We start from the raw sequence: 14,723 nt of genomic DNA, 5'->3' as shown, positions 1-14,723 counted from the left end.
TTTTTTTTAGTTGCACCGTGTCTTCAGGCACGGGTTATCCCTAGTCTATATAACAAAGCAATAAGGTTTTTGAATTGTTAACACAAATGTGAGGGAGATATTTTTTCAACGGTTGGGATGAGTTTTCAAAAAAATTAATGGCTGAGAAAATAATTTTTTCAACTGTGTGTATGTATCTCTTATTCTCTCTCTCCTGAGTGTATGTATATCGCGACTGTGTGTATGTATGTATATATTCCTATAGTTTTAATTATTTAACACAACTGTGTGTATGAATATAACAAATACAGACCCACATTATATTTTCTAGAAGAAGAAGAATATTTAAGTATTAAATACTTTAAAAATTAATTTTAAAACTACAGGAATATATATACATACACACAGTCGCGATATACATACACTCAGGAGAGAGAGAATGAGAGATACATACACACAGAAATAAAGGGATGAGAGATACATACACTGTGACTTAGAGCTTCATGTGCGGCGGCAGACAGAAATGAAGATCAGCAACCTCTTAGAGCAAAACGAACAGGAAAAAAAAAGAAAAGAAATCTAGATAAGGAATTTCCAACAAACAGATACAGAAAGAGAGGAAAAGGACTTTCGAAATAGAATAACAAAAAAGCAAAGAATATAACATAACATAAATGCACATACAAACACAAAATCTAAAGTCGTGACTGAGTGGAGCGAAAAGACTTAGCAACCAAATTGGAAGCAGCAACAGCACCACAGGAACTAAACATAAAGGAACTATATACATAGAGTGGTGATGGATATACATACAGTTGCGACCGCCCGAAGCTGCTGCGCCACCGCCATCACCGGTTGATTCCGCGGCGAGCCATCACGGCCGCACCTCACGCGACCGCCTGCGCGCAGCCACTGCTGCCATGGCGGACCCCCAACCGGCCTCCGACGCCGTCGCCTGCTTGCCGCGACCACCACTGGCAGCCTCCACCAACCGCCGCTACTCCGCCGGCCATTGGTCGATCACTGCTGCCGCCCTACTCACTGCACCGCCACCGCCTTCGGCTGCCTCCACCGCTGCTGCTGCCTTAGCCGCCATCGTCGGTCACCGACGCCTCCTCCGCGACTCGCCGCTGCCACCGATCGGCCGTCTCTCTCTCGCGATTGCTCTCGGCCACCTGCTATTTCTTTTCTCTCTCTCTTCATTTGCTCTCTCTTCTTCTCTCGGCCACAATCCCAATGCCTAAAGGTTTTTAAATTTTGAAGGCCACTGTAGAAACTTGGTTGTATGAATGTGCGTTGGGCAAAGAGGGAAGAACACGTGAGAGTGGAGGATGGGATGGTTTTGGGAGGGAAAATGTGTTGATCTCAGCCATTAATTTTTTTGAAAACTCATCCCATCCGTTGAAAAAATATCTCCCTCACATTTGTGTTAACAATTCAAAAACCTTATTGCTTTATTATATAGATATTTATATAAATAAATTGCCATTTGGTCTTAGGTAGATGGAGAGCACAGTGGGTTTTTTGTGCAGCATAGTTTATGGGTTTTGTTCTCTTGTGGGAATGTTGGACATATGTCGCTACATGCAATCTGATTCAGATTTCTGGGTCTCTCTCTCCTTCATATTTTCTCCGTGCGTCCAAGACTGCATCTGATTGTGGTGAGTTTACTGCAAATTTGCCTTTACGCATTTTCCTTCGGTGCAGTTGGATTTGATTTGATCTGTGTTTTGTTTTGATTTCATGTGCCTAGCATCCAAGTATAAATTTTAAATCAACAGTAAAAAAAAATAGTATAATTTTTAAATTTTAAATAAAAAAACACAATTGTGTGTAAATTTAAAAAAAAAGTATAAAAAACATCACTGTTTTTTAATTTTTTTAAGAATTTGACATTTAGAATTGTTTTTTATTAAATCATGGATGATCAAATATTATTTTTAGTGTGTTGAATATTTTTATCAAAAATAGAAAACATAATTCAAAATTTAATATTTTTATCTTTAGGTGTTAAATTTTTGGTACTTAAAGAAATGTAAAATTGGTTACGGTGTAAATATGAATTCATTTTTAAATTTATAGATGATTCGAACATAAATTTGTCATATCTTATATATTGGGATGACTACCAATTGATTGAGAATGAGATTTTGAATTTAACTTTATGAATTTAGAAATGTAGTTCTTTTATTTTTTGCTAACTAGAACTATACCTTTTTTATTGCATGTAAAGCAGAAGTAATACTAATTTTTAAATGTATTTACTACTGTTGTTGATTTATTTTATCATAATTTTCCTGCAACCAATATTTAAACATTTATCTTTTGCAGAGTTTTATTATTCATTTTATTTCTGTTACTAATGCAGGATGAAAATTTCATATACCCTACTTGAAAGTTTCTTGAAGAAGCTTATAGTTGAAATTGAATCTAATGGTTATGAAGTATTGGATGAATTATATGGATGGTTTGCCTGTTATATGACTTCATTGAAGGCAAATTTTTTATTATTAATATTCACTTTGGAATAATTAATTCTTTTTGAACAAACATCTGGTTTAACAGGGCTATGGTTCTATAGAACGAAATTCAAGGGTCTTAAAATGCATATCGTTTCTTTTACCTGATAGTATGACTTTTTGTTTCATGGGTTGTTTGCATTTGCCATTTGAGTTTTCTAATACACAGAGAGTTGGGCTGTGCTTAACATTATTTGGGTAAATATATTCAGTGCACTTGAGGTTAGTCAAAATAAACATGGCACTTTTCTTGATTTTTATAGATAATAGGTATCTCCGTTGGTAGAGTTTGTGCTAATCTTATATGGTAGAGAAGGAGAAAGTTGTTAGAAACCTAGATCTAGGTTTGCTCTAGGCAAACTACCCTGATCCTCTTACTTTTTGTTCTTCTTTTTTTTTCTTTCTTCTTCCTTTTTGTTGTTCCTTTTCTCAATTGTTGACAAACCTAGAGCAATTGGATTATGTGACCAAAATACAGGCAAACTTTTATCTGGATTTGCACAGATTGCGTTGAAATCCTGATATAAGTTTGAGTCCAAATCTAGATAGGGTTGACAAATTCAAAATTGGTTTGGGCTCATTGGTAAAGGATAAAGAAAAAAAATTGATACATTTTTGTTAATTGATCGGGGATAATCCAATGATTCGAGTTTTTTTTTACAGAAATTAGAAATAAGTGATCATCAATGTAATCTTTTAAAATCAAGTGGTACCATGTGTATTTTGGCCTTACCTCATGGGTATAGCACGTAAAGTTTTAACTCACTCTTTTAGTGTATGACGATATAATATTTGTTTTTCTTATATAGTTACAATTTGATGTCAGTAACACTAATTGGTGTCTATTTTAATTTTAATTTTCTTTTAGATTGTAAAGTACTGGTTGTTGTGCAGAGTACTATGCACTAATTGGTGTGCATAGTACTAATATGTTTTATTATATGGATTATAAATTTTTTTTTATTGTAAAACGTTAACAAGTATATAATAACTTTAATTTCTATTTTTTGTTCAGTGTTTATAATTTTTTTTTTTTTACTTGCTCTTATATTTTGATTTGTAATATTAGTGAACATTATAAATCTTATATGTTTGTTTCTTATTTGAGTTTTGTAGAGCATTTAATACAAGTAAAATTATTAGAACATAATACGTATAAATTATAAATGTATTTTAATTTTAATATTATTTACACCATGCCTTTAGGCACGGGCATACGCTAAATTAAAAAATGACCTATTTTGCAAATGTACTATATATAATTACGTTTTGTGGTCATTCTTTAATCTTATTTATGTTTAGCCACAACTATGGGTTTATTTTGAAATGGTGAATAGTTCGAAATAGGCAGAACAATGGTTATTATTATTTTGATGCTTAAAGCAATTGGTAAATAGTCATGTTTAAGCATGACGATGGTTAATATTATGATGTTTTGTGGTAATCAGCATGCATATGACATGGTTTGGTTATGATTATAAAATTTATAAGTTTTGTAGACAAATTGATATATTTGTGGTATCATATTTTTAAAGGATATTTTGCCGAAAAATTGAAAATTTCTTACATTAATTTCAATTTACATTTTCAAAGCATACCCTCTCATTACATGGTTTTTGAATTAGGCAAATTTTTTAGTGACCCAAAATGTAATTCAATACCTCTCTCTTGATTTTTGTTCATTCATGGAGATAGCGATTGATTTATAAGTAGTTTATGTCATTTTGTTTTGTGATTAATGTAGTTTGTATAGGTTTATTTTGTTTGTCACTTTTACAAGCATTGATATAAGTGTTTGTTTAGGAAGAATGATGTTGTTGCATCATATTTTCAGAGGATACCCTCTCAAATTTTTGACAGAATATCCACATTTTGATTATTTTTATTTCACTAATGTCATGACATTAAAATTGAACAAACAATTTTAGCTTAATGCATGTTTATATTCATGTTTAAAAATTATATCATTATCTTTAGACACGTGATATATGGTGAGTTTAGGTTTTCAATTTAGTACGTGTACGAGTTTAGTGTTTGATTATTTTGTATTCAAATTTAATGGTTTTTTTTTTAGTTGCACCGTGCCTGAAGGCACAGGTTATCCCTACTCTATATAATAAGGGAGGATGGTTTTTGAAATTGAGAGACAAATGTGAGGGGGATATTTTTTGGATGGTTGAGATGAATGGCTGAGATCAATTATCTTTCCCCCCCGGAAACCATCCCATCCTCCCTCACCTCACGCACACTCTGCCCAACCCACTAACACACGCACACACGCCCAACCCGCTAACACACCTACTCACTGCCTCTCTCTTTCTCTCTCTCACAGTCACCCACCCACGCCATTGTCGCCCCCTGTCGCGCCCCACCGGCAGCCGCTCACTAGCCGTCGCCCCTCACCGCGCCGCCGCTCAGCCCCATCGTCGTCGCCCCCCATCGGCCATACTGCCTCTCCCAATTTGAGATCTGGGTTTGCTGTGAAGTCTTCATGGCAAACCGCTGGAAGCAATCGACGAAGGCTTGCAGCGATGGACGACGAAGACGTTTACTCGGTGAAGGCAAAGTAGCAGCACGCAAGAGAAGAACAACAGTGAGAGCAGGGGCCGATGATTGAGAAATCATGGTGGCGACCGACGGGTGAGTTGCAGGAAGAAGACCGAGCAGCCACGATGCAGGAAGGCCTGACGGAGAAGAAGAATGGAAGACGGACGGCAGTGACGAGGAGCGCCTTCGCCATAGCTGGATATCCGCCATGGTCGTGGGCCTGCACCTTGCCGCTTCCAGTCTGTAACCTTTCATTAAAGCTTCCTTCTCCAAGAAGCTTATGCCGACAACACTCATATCTCATTCTCTGAAATATATATATCACATATGCCCAGCGCAGAAGAAGAAGAAGACGCACAGGGGCTGAATCGGAACACGCATGCCCAGCGCACGGACCAAAGAAGAAATCAGGAATGAAGAGAGAGAGATACAGAGAGAGAGAGAGCTGGAGAGAGGGCTTCCCATGCTGGGCATTGAACACACTGAAGAAGACGGGAGGAAGGAACCCATTGGCATCCAATGGCTGAAGTCTGCACTGCTATGATTTGCAGGGAGAATCCATACAGAGAACTGAGAAACTGCATTTCAGATGAGGAGATTGAGAAGAGTTTGTTTTGTTTTCGGAGGAGGATAATCGATAGAGAGATAGAAAGGGAGTGGGAGAGTGAGGAGTTTGTTTTGTTTTCATAATTCCAATCGAGTCCTTCCCCTGTCTTCCTGTTCAATTCGTAAGTTCATTGTATCATTACTCCTTTTGATGTTTGTTGGGTTTTCTTTTGCTTTTTTTTTTTCTATTGGAAAAATAAAATTGGTGGGGATGTTTATGATTTCTTCGAACAGATCTAATCTAATTATTGTTGTTGAATCGCTTGAGATTAAATTTTTTCTATTTCAAAAAAAGTACCAATAAGTTTATTAAGATCTTGATATGTTTTAATTTGATAGAAAATTGATATGTATAATCTAACAATCTAAGTTTATTAAATATTTGATTCAATAAGTTTATTAAGATTTTTTAAAATATTTGTAATTTTTATGAGCCCTTATAATATTTGTAATTTTTAAAATAAATAAACACTAATGGTGTAAGTTTTATTTTTTTTTAAATATATAAAATTTAAGAATTTGATTCAATTCCATTTGTTTTAATTTTTTAAATATTTGATTCAATAAAAAAACATCATCAGTGTAATCTATCACGTTGAATCTTTCATTTTCACTGACTTTTTCCCTATCAGCTATTTTTATTTTCTAAACTAAAAACAACGAATATTCATACACCCTAAATATCATATTTTCTAAGCTATTTTTTTTTTTCTGATTCAAGAGACCACAATTTTTGTCTTGAATTGAAGAATGTTTACCCTAAATATCATATTTCAATATCCTCCATCAAAAAGCACAAACTCATCAACACCATTAGGCCTAACTGATAGGGTGTTTAAAAAATGTCTCAAATTAGAATTTGCTTGTGAGCCCTTATAATAGCCTACTTAGTTACAGGCTAATAGAACAAATTATGAATCCATCTAACAAGACAAAAAGAATTAGAGTTTAAATCTATCAACATCCCTCTTCACTTGAAATAGCAATGCATAAGATTAAAAGGTAGGCTTAATTAGGTGTCCAAGTGTATGTAATTTTCAACTAACGTACCTAACAACACAAAGAAAGTGCATAAAAAAATGGCACATGGTGGATTTAGCATAGACCAGTTGACCTTTAATTTGAAAGCTACCAGACCAATTTTTGCAATTTTTGCAAATCACGTAGAATCTTTGATATTTAAAAAAATATGAAATTAATTAATTTATCTTATCGATTTACTTAAAAGAAATGTAAAATTTATTCATTTATTCGTATTATTATTTTTAATTAAAATAATATAAAAATTAAAAAATTCTCAACCACGCATAGTCAAAAAATTCAAGGTTCTGGAACACAAGGATTTCTTACCACTCAAGGTTCTTCAACCTTGAACCGGGATTCCCCCGTTGATGGTTGCAACCATTGCAGCCAATGATGGCTAGCATGGCTACAGCCACGTGTGTTTGTGTGTGTATATGTATATTCAGTGTGTTTGTGTGTATATATATATTGGGTGTATTTGTGTATCTATGTATATATTACTTGCATATATAATTGTTATATACATGTGTTTTAACAAATTATTATATAAATGTATAGATGTATATGTATATAGGGTTTTGACATAATTGTATGTGTCTCTCTTTGTGTCTCTTTACAGATTATTATTATTATTATTATTATTATTATTATTATTATTAACTTTTTTTGAGTAGCTGATTTGTTGTGGAGTTATTTAAAAAGAAAGTGAAAATTTAAGTACATTGAAAGTGAAAATTTAGCTGATCTTTCTGCAACAAAAAAATGTACCATTCAAAAAAATATATTTAAGTGGTGTGTAATTTAATTTTAGTTTATTTTAAATTACAGAGTAATTGCTGTTGCATATTATTTAATATTTAAACTTTTTTATATTTGATTTGTTTAGAATTAACTTATACCCGTGCTTAAAGACACGGTGTAAATAATATTAACAATATGTGTGAGAACATGTAAATGTCTGCATGTGTGTTCGCGACCATCAATGGTTTGGACAGGAAGGTGGGGTGGCGGGCGCTATGGCCGTTATTGATTTTGTATGTATATATTAATTATGTTTGTGTGATTCAATATCTTATTGATATTGTTTATTATATGTAATATATGTATAGATTATTTTTGTTTATTATAATGTTATTTGAGAAATCATAGTAAACTGTCAACTAAATTTTTGTATGGATTATTTTTTTATTAATTAAATGTTATTATAATGTTTTGTGTGTAAGTAAGTAGAATGAGCTATCATTGACAGAGGTGTTAAATTTTTTTATATTTAATTTATAATTTTAATGTAATATAGCTTTAGTTTTAATTGATGTTGATGTTCTTAATTAAATTTAGTTTTAATTAATTTTAAATAAATTTACATGCTGATGCTCTTAATTGTAAACAAGTAAAAATAGTTTTTCATAAAATAAAAATAAAATAAAATTTATATAATAAAAGTATGATGGTTTTTGAAAATTATTAGTAAACATTTGATTTTAATGGCTAAGATTAATTTCTAGTGTATATGAATGGTTGAGATTAGCCGAGATGAGTGGATCTTCTCGCCCACTCACTCTTTTTGTCTCTCTTTCTCCCCATGTCTTTCACTCTCTCACAGACCCATCCTTCACTCACTGCCCCTCTCTCTCTCAGACCCACCCACCTATGCCGATAGTGGGAGGGGCAACCTGCGGGGGGTGACAACAGGCGATGTGAATAACAGGGGCCAAAGGGTAGGGGCGATTGGCTGTGGGGTGATGGTGAAAGGAAGGGTGCAAAGCGCCGGGGGGGGGGGAGCGGTTGATGGCCCATGATGCTAGCAGCAGTGGTGGGGCGTGGGGGGTGATGGTAGTGCTTTTTGCGGTGGTAGGGACGAGGCGGTGCGAGCACAGAAGAAGAGGCGACAGGCCAGTGCTCGTAGCGCGGGAGGGGGGCGACGATGGACGATGCTCGCGTCGGTGGCGGGGTGAAGGGAGCGACGATCAACAATTGCTACTCTTTGGGCGGTGGGTTGTTTTAGAGAGAGATAGAGAGAGTGGAGGATGGGAGGAGATGAAAAGACAGGCGTGATGGCGGATCTAGTCCGGTAGTGTGGCGAGGGGGTGCAACAGTAAGCGGTGCGAACGGCAAGAGGCCGGCTAGTGGGGGCGGCCGGTGGGAGGGGTGCAAATTAGGACCGACGGTGGTAGGACGAGGGGGGACAACATCAGACGGCAGTGTTCTTTGCGGTAGAGAAGTGCGAATCTGAGTTTAGTACTTGATTATTTTGCGTTCAAATTTAATGTTTGATTTCTTTTAGTTGTATCGTGCCTTCAGGCACGAGTTATCCATAGTATGTTGATATAGATCAATGTTTAATTGCTCCATATGAAAAACATAAAAAGATGACTTCCTATAATAGCACATATTTTATTTTTTTAAATCAAAGGAAGCATGAAAATTTGTTGCTTTGGCAAGAAGATTGTCTTGGCTATTGTTTTACATTTTGGATATTTTTTCTTTGTCGATTGTTGGTTTTCTGTCTCCCTCCTTTTTTTCTCCTTTTTTAGGTAAATTATAGTTGGTACCCTTGAGGCTTGAATAAACTACAGTGGGTACCCTCTCACATTTGTAAAATTACACTGACCACCCAATAGTCAAAAATTGTTAAGAGATCTGTGTAATTTTATAAAACTTTAGGGGTGCCCTGAGTAACGTAAATTTAACCTAAGGGAGTAATTAATCTGATAAAGCTTTTGAATGGTTTGGGTATTTAGTGTAATGTTCAAAGTGTGGGATACTCTCTCTCTCTCTCTCTCTCTCTCTCTCTCTCTCTCTCCACACACACACACATATACACACACACACATATGTATAATTGCATCCCACCTAGTGAGATTTAAGCCATGGTGGTGTTTTTTTTTATAATTGCTCAGTAATTTGGCAGAGCGCAAAGACAGCAGATACACAAGTGTAATTGGTCATTCAGTTTCTTTACTGGTCACGTTGTTTCTACTGCAGATATTAGCGGTAAATGCTAGAAAGGTTAGTGCAGTTCGGTTTGAGCGTGTATACGGTGCCGATGTGGCATTGGAGTCAAAAGACATAGCGAACTTGGTTCCCAAAATCATGAAAAGGCAATGGAATAGCGATCAAGACTTAGACAAGACTGAGTACCATGAAGTTCCATACCAGAACAGAGATGATGACGACTCTTCTGATGGCTTTGCAATCAGTGAACATGATCATGAACATCCCAATGAACAGTAGTTACATTGTTCACATGTCTTCCCTTTTATACAGCACCAAAAAAGAAGGTAGAGTGAGACAGTAAAACATCATTAAGGCAGGAATAACAATATGACAACATGTACTTGATCCGTACATGACTCAGCCTGTATGCAGTAAATGTGCCAAAGGTGGAAGTCTTGATGATGGACTCTATGGAGATCAGAACACTTTGTCTGAAAGATTTGTTGGACGGTGGAAGGACCTTGACGTGGCAGCCTTGTTGTGGAGTGGCAAATAATCTGGATGGGTCATAGCGCGCAGTTGAATTGGCATTTTGGGATTCGGTAAGTTCTCGCTTCTCTCCCATCTCCATTGCCTCGCGCAACTGTCTGAACGTTCCTAGGAGACGAGCAAGGTATGGTAGAGAGGGACACTTGGTTTTCTGCACTTGTTAGAGGAATCCAACTGAGAATGTTGGCTTAAGACTTGGTGTGTTGGCTGCTGCTAGAGCTTCTTAAAACCGATTGTAACCCTATTTTATATAGGAAGAGGCGGATGTCATTTAGGGCTATGCAAATATGTCTTGTTGGTATTTGAAGTGGGGGGGGAATCAGCAACTGTTGTGCAAACATTCAAGAAGAAAGTTACTGTTGGGAAATAAACTTGAAATTCTGCTGTGTTTTGACTTGGTCAGTTATCTTTGATTCTGTTTCGTTTGGTTAGTTATTAGAGATTGATGTGGTGCTGCTCTTTAGCAAGAAGTAGTCAACTAAATGTGAAGCAAAATAAGTGGACTGGTAATCGTGGACCAAGAAAATAGGAAACAGATCATGTGTTGGTTTATTTAAATTAGTGTGTGCGTAAGATGTAAAGTGTGGGTTTTTCAGAAAATAAAATAGAGAAACAGGGGTTACCTTGTTAGCAATATTTTTGAGTCTCCCAGGAATACTTTCTGTATTTTCGTGTGATTCCCCACCACTCTTTCAGTGCACTCTGTTTAAAAGTGTGTTCATCCCAACAGTTACTACATTAATGTCAGGAGCTCTCTTTAGGTGAAGGAGAAACTGACGGAAAAGGAAATCCGATATAGTTTCTGGTTCTTTCTGGAAGGCCCCCTGGTGGAATAAGAGGTATGCATGCATGTTTATCATTGTTTTGTTTTGGCTATTTTTTTGGGTTTTTTATTTTTTGAAAGAGGGAGGGGGGTTGTTCTGACCCGACTACTCTATGGATGATGTAATATTTTGGTAATTTGGGATTAATTAATAATTAATAATTATTAGATTTGAGGTGATTATTGAATATTTGTGTATTTAAGGAGATATATTAATTTAATTGTTTTAAAAGAAATGAGAATTTATGTCATTTTGTGGGTGTAAAAAAAGAACTGGGATGGTTAATTGGAATAAACGGTTGAGTGTGCAAGTGGCAGGGAGCAGTTTAAGGGATTGAAGCTTGATGAGTGCAACACTGGAAATGCCTATTTTTTTTTAGGAATCGTTTTACAGAGTCTAACGGGAGTCGTTCTTTTTGGAAGGCCCCCTTCTCTCCCCTCTCGCTCTGTGCGTCTTCCCTGCCGTGCTCGCTGTCACGCCTCATTGCCGTTGCCTCACCTCGCCTCTGTCACCTTTTTGTCATCACCATCTCGCCTCGCTACCGTTGCCTCGCCTCGTCTCTATCGCCTTTTTGCCATCGCTGCCTCGCCTTGCCTCGCTTCGCTTTCGCTGACTGTCAGCGAGGGCAGGGCGAGGCGGCGGCCATGGTAGGGGAAACACACAGAGCAGAGAAGGAATCCATTGGAGGGGGAAGGAGAGAGCAGGACATGGGGACAAAATCGTCTTTTTGCCCCTTTTCAGTAAAGCCGTTGGTAAGTCCGTTGGGCTTTCTAGTATTTTCTTTTTTTTAGTTGCGCAACCTCAAAGTGACACCATAAAATTAATGGAAGCAGCTTGAGTTCTGCACGTGGGGGAGCTAGCAATACAAAAAATCAACCTTTTAGCAATGGAAAATTCTATCGCTAAAATATAAAAATTCGTCGCTAAAAAATTTAGTGACGGATTTAGTAATAGGTACCTTTCCCTCGCTAAAAATAGCGTCGCTGAAATTTAGCGATGGGGTTAGCGACGGAATCAGCGACAGGGTTGACCCTGTCGCTAAATTTTAATTTATTTATTTATTTATTTTTTTAGCCACGGGATTAACCCCGTCGCTAAATTAAATTTTTTTTTAATTTTTTAGTGACGGGGTCAACCATGTCGTTAAATTTTGATTAATTAATTTTTTATTTTTTAGCCACGGCATTGACGCCATCACTAAATTCAACCCCAAAATTCAAAATTCAACGCGCGTCAGGCCCAGCCACCCCTCATGTGCGTCATGGCCGCTCCTCTACTCGCCACGTGGTAGCGCTGGGGGATAATACTCAGCCATTATCTCATGTTCTCAACTAGATTCAAACTCCCAACATCTCATGAATAAGTTTCGCGCCTGAGCCAACTAATCTGGAAGCCTCCTTCCTCATTGATGTATATAAAATATATTTATACTATTCTCTTTCAAATATTTCAAAATTATATTTATACACCAAAATTTCTCAAACTTATTTAATGATATTAATTTTAATATTTAATGTTAGTAAAGGGAAATGAATATTAATTTTAATTTTATTTTATTATTAATTTAAATAAAACTTTATTAATTATAATATTAGCAGTGAAAATTTTGTTTTTATTTTGATTTTAATTTTAATATATTTAAAAATTAAACTAATAATTTTTACTAATATTAATGTTAGTAAAAATTATTGTGATATGTTTAAATGTAAAATGTTTAGTTTTTTATTTAATTTTTTTCTTTTTTAGTGACGGGTTGACTCGTCGCTAAATTTTAATTTATTATTTAATTTTTTTTATTTTTTAGCGATAGGGTTGACCTATCACTAAATTTGAATTTTTTTATTTATTTATTTTTTTAATTTTTAGTGATGGGAAATAGCTCGTAGCTAAATTTTAATTTTTTATTTATTTATTTTTTACTTTTTAGTGACACGAGTGTCCCCTTCACTAAATCTTAATTTTTTATTTATTTTTTTACTTTTTAGCAATGGAAAATTTCCCATCGGTAAATTTTAATTTTTTATTTAATTTTTTTATTTAATTATTTAATTTTTTTATTTTTTAGTGAAAATTAAACAAATTTAGCGACGGGTCACTCCCATCGCTAAAAAATAAAAAAAAATTAAAATTTAGTGACGGTGTTAACCCCATCGCTAAAGAATAAAAAAAATTTAAATAAAAATTAAAATTTAGTGACGGAATTATTCCCGTGGCTCAAAAATAAAAGAAAATTAAATAAAAAAATTCAAATTCTCTAAAAAATAAAAAAAATTAAAATTTAGCGACAAGGTCATCCCCATAGCTAAAAAATAAAAAAAATTAAATAAATAAATTAAAATTTAGCGACGAGTCAACCTAGTCGCTAAAAAATAAAAAAAATTAAATAAAAATTAAAATTTAGCGATGGGATACTCCCGTCGCTAAAAAATAAAAAACATTAAGTAAAAATAATTCAAATTCATTAAAAAATAAAAAATTAAAATTTAGCGAGAGGGTTACACCCGTCACTAAAAAATAAAAAAAATTGAATAAAAAAATTCAAATTCTCTAAAAATTAAAAAAAATTAAAATTTAGCGACGGGGTCATCCCCGTTGCTAAAAAATAAAAAAAATTAAAATTTAGCGATGAGGTCAGCCCCATCACTGAAAAATAAAAAAAATTAAATAAAAAACTAAAATTTAGCGGCAGGGTTACTCCCGTCGCTAAAAAATAAAATTAAATTAAAAAAAATTCAAATTAGCTAAAATATAAAAAAAAATTAAAATTTAGCGACAGGATTTTTGTTGCGAATTCCGTCGCTAAATTTAGTGACAGGTATTCCGTCGCTAAATTAAAAAAATTAGCGACAAAAATTCCGTCGCTATCCGTCACTAATTAGCGATAGAATAATTCCATCTCTAAATTTTGTCACTAAATACGATTTTTCTTGTAGTGTAGGATCGATTCCAAGGGGGAGCAAGCGCTAGGTCCAAAACGGGGCGCGATTTGGTTTTGATTGTGGTTTACTACATGTGTAAGTCATGGTAACAGGATGTATGAGCTATCGTCCGGTAAGGTGATGTGCTGACCATTTGGTGACATTGGAGCGAATCGTCGACCGAGCCAAAAACGACTGTCGACCGATTATTCCTAGTCATGGATTGTCAACCGGTACTTGGTCACTACTGACCAGCTCTTCCATTATGTGACATATTGCTTAATATTACAGTGCATGGGATTGGGTTTGCATTCATTGGGGAGTTATGCTTGTATGTGTTGGGAGTGTGAGCATTGGCATGACACGGTTGGCCTATTGAGTACTGACTTGTGTATGTCAGATGAGCATATGTATTTAGAGCATTCGCTTGTGTATTTCTATGTGGACGTAGTATAGCCTGATGCTTGGCTTATGGGGGTCTTGCCATCATGTTAATGTTGCAAAAGCCATTACATTTATTATTTATTGCATTGCATGGTTATCGTTTGATATGGATTGTGGTATGGAATTGGCCCTCGATAGTTATGAGTAGGAGCTGGGCACTAGATAGCTATGACTCGGGAACTCCGGTATGTATCTGTGATGGGACCCTCAGGCTCGTGTGGATTGTGTTGTGGGAGCCTTGGACTCGTGTGGATTTTGTTGTGGGAGCCTCGGGCTCATGTGCCTTAATATTATCTATTTTGTGGTTGCGGCAGGTTTGTATGCCGGGATTTGGGTGCCAGGTTATGCATATCTTATGTGAGTCTCAAGAACCATTA

General features: G+C 35.4%; 1 long non-coding RNA gene across 1 annotated transcript in view; it reads left to right on the top strand.

The window, feature by feature from the left end:
• Positions 1-9,986, top strand: part of LOC127791908 (uncharacterized) — a 91,927-nt gene extending 81,941 nt beyond the window's left edge. Inside the window, exon 3 of the long non-coding RNA XR_008021025.1 lies at positions 9,956-9,986. This is a non-coding gene — a long non-coding RNA (uncharacterized LOC127791908). The remainder of the gene's footprint in view (positions 1-9,955) is intronic.
• Positions 9,987-14,723: the final 4,737 nt, after the last annotated feature.

Source organism: Diospyros lotus, chromosome 15, assembly GCF_014633365.1.
Source record: "Diospyros lotus cultivar Yz01 chromosome 15, ASM1463336v1, whole genome shotgun sequence".
Taxonomy (NCBI): Eukaryota; Viridiplantae; Streptophyta; class Magnoliopsida; order Ericales; family Ebenaceae; genus Diospyros; species Diospyros lotus.
The sequence above is the reverse complement of the archived record's forward strand: the minus strand, read 5'-3'. Positions and strand labels throughout refer to the sequence as shown.